Raw genomic sequence first — 3,397 nt, forward strand, 5'->3', positions numbered from 1 at the left:
GAAGAACTTGATTTTTCAAGCATGCGCTGACAAAATGCTCTACAGAGTTGCTAACGTCACAGACATTGCAGATAATACAGAAAAGGCTCCTGCCGAAATTATGCAAGGGCCGCCTGTGTCCGATTCGGAGCCGGGAGATGATCTACGGTTCTTTAAAATAGGGAACCTATGTCCACGACGATGTGGTCCCTTTAATTTTCCGGAGGTAAACGGATGTAGTTGTCCAGTTTTTCCCAGTTTTCTCAAATAATTTTCTTCATGCAGGTTTTGACATCACCAAACGGGACGTATGTCGTGAAATGTTGGCCCTGATGTCCTACTTCGGCAAGTAGATCTGCCTTGTTGTTGCCAGGCACTCCGCAGTGCTCCAGGATCCAAGAGAAGGTCATGTTCGAGAGCATGTTCGCTAAGATGCTTTGGATTCTGTTGTGCTTAGGCTTATCACTCTGGAATGTGGAGATGGCGCTGTCAGAGTCTAAAAGTACGAGGATGGGTTCCCTGGACGGGTAGATGACGGCACCGTGGCTGCTTCAGCCGAAAAAATGCAGCTCATATCTGGGAGGCGGTCCGAGATAGTGAAACCGGTCCCAGTGACCCCAATGCCGACTCCACCCATCCGTAAACCTGTGTTCATAGTTATGGAAATATCAGTGGCTCAACCACCGCTCTTTTAAGAGCCACGGAATTGTCACCCCTGCGGAAATTGCAAACTATTTATATTCGCCGCAGGTCGTAGTGTGTCGATTCCGGCCCCCTTCAGCTAGGAGAGGGACCTTGTTTGCTCCAGCATTGGCTGCGGCGAACGAGCCGGCTAGCGGCAAATGGCCACCATCGTATGGTGGCAGAAAGGCAGAATGCCAGCCTCGGCTGGTGTTGCGAGTAACAATTCTGAGGCGGCTCGAACGTAGGAATTGAAGGACCTCCTGTTGTTGGTTCGATGAGGATGAGACAAGGTCTGAACCACGCTGTCTAGGGTCCGACAATTTACTTAGAGTTCGCGGAAGTGCGAAAGGAAAGAGAGTCTCCGATCAATGGAGACTCCGAGAACTTCCACAATATTTTTGTTGGAGATGGGCTAGTCACCCAACCAGCGGAATGAGGATGTGTCCTCGAACGCATTTGCTGGTTACAAAGTCTACCAAGTTCCGGATAAAAGCTAGGAGGTTGCCGGAACATCCCCATTCTTGCCACTGTTAGAAATCCTGACGAAAGCCTTGGAAATGTTCTAGATCCGCGTGCTTGCCGTCGTTGTGCAGTACATCTTCCAGATATGCGAAGTATGTGCCCGTGCCGTATTCCGGGCGGAACGCTTGTTAGCGAAAGCAGAACCTATTATCAACATCGAAACCTTTCCACGGATTTTAAAACACCTTTTGTCAGAGAAATAGGTCGGTACATTGTGACGTCTCGAGAGGGAATGTTGTTTTTGTGGATGGGTACAACGAGGGTTTTCCGTCATTCATCTGGAAAGATTCGATCAGACCATGCTTGGTTGATCAACCCCAGAACCAGATTTTGGCGGAGTTGGGAAAGTTTTTGATGATAAAATAACCAACCATATCGAGACCTGATGATTTTCCATTACTCATTGAGAGAGTGAAGGCAGCTCTGAGGCAGAAAACGTAGAATTGAAATTAACGTTTTGTGAATCCGTGGGACTCGAAAGATGGAGAGTGGCCGCTGAATCTCAGCTGGATAATCGCTAACGGAAAGTAAACGAATTACAATTATTTTTATTATACATTATTAATTATTTCATGCAACGAAATCTTATTTCGAATTTCAGATTATTGAAGCCTTGATATTCGATGATATCAAAAACTCGATCAAAAATGTATGGTTTTGAGTAATTTTCTATTTCCAGTATACCTCTGCAGCGCAATACAGACAAATACAGACATTTTACTGAGATTAACACAGACATTTAAAAATTGTATCTGGCATCCCTGTTTCAACGTCCAAGGATGGACTACCTTTTGATTGGTTCAACATCGGAAATAGCAGCAATGTTTGTGAAAGAATCTAGTTTCAACATTGCTGTCCAAATCTGATAAATTTCATTCGACATTCGTTGATTTGTTCTCCAACAGTGTTTTAGCGATAACTCCGAAGTGCAATTGCCGAATGACAGCATTCCTTGTCTAATATTAGAGACATCATTTTGCATCAAATGCATTTCAACGCATCAAGCGCATCAGCAACGCGAAGAAGTTTCCTATTTACGGCTGCTGGCAGTTACTAACTTATTTTGCATTCATTAAAAAAAAAACAATTTTGTAATATATTTCAAAGCATACCTGAATCATGTAGCTTTCACTAAAAGTTCACGTAACCAGTACGTAGCAATCACGTAAGGTTCACCTGATCAAACACGTAACTACTTTCAAACTTCACGTCATTAGTACTGGAAAATCCAGTCAGATTCACCTGATAAATCACGTAACTCACCGAAGCTAAGTTTTTTTCAGGTTACATGCCATTCAGGTCACTCTTACGTGAAAAGTGTGGTGGATGAGAACCACATTTGTTTTCAGGTAAACATGACGTGAAGATTTTTCAGAGTGTATGGATGCGTCATTTTATCTACGGATCAATCCACTTTGCAATTCCGGCGCCTTTCTTGGCAGTAACATAATGATTTCAGTTAATTGAAAATTTGAAAAATATGAATAGAACACTGCTGGGGAAACCAGCGAGTTTGTTCTATTTTGCTCCAGATTCAAACTAGAATAGTGGTCGAAAATTCAGAATCAAACTGAATCACTCCTGATTTCACCCTTAGCATATGAGACTAGTTATAGCACTTCTTCACAAATTTTTCCATGGGGCCATTGGCAAAGGCCACAATCGACAGATATTAAACGACCTGAGTGTATTCAGACCAACATATTTATAGTATTGCATGGCTAGAATGTTTTTCTAGGCTGTAAGTTAGGGTGGCTCAAATTAGTATGGGAAAAACTTTGTTCAATTTTTTTGATGGGCCGAAAACTGAAAATCACTGTTTTTGGAAGTTTCTGCATACATTTTTCCATATAAACTTCCAACGAGTTTAGCACTGCCCAAACGTTGACCGATTTGGCTGAAATTTTGTCCAGAGCATCAGGGCATCAAATAGAACCGAATAAGAGGGCGGCCCATCAAAAAATTTGAAAAAGTGTTTTTTGAGCCACCCTACTGTAAGTGCTGCATGGATTTATGTGATCTTGTGGATTATCTGTAAAATTGCAGCGTTCGTGATTATTTTTAGAAGTCCATTAACTCCACAGAGAGTGAATAAGAGATCTTACTTCGTAAGTATTCTTGAGACCCAATGGAGGTTTCTCGATGTCTACAGAAATACCTAACCTGTAAGTTTTTTTTAACGGAATTAGAAGGATTTCTAGAAGCTCCCACG

Source organism: Armigeres subalbatus, chromosome 1 (genome assembly GCF_024139115.2).
Source record: "Armigeres subalbatus isolate Guangzhou_Male chromosome 1, GZ_Asu_2, whole genome shotgun sequence".
Lineage (NCBI taxonomy): Eukaryota > Metazoa > Arthropoda > Insecta > Diptera > Culicidae > Armigeres > Armigeres subalbatus.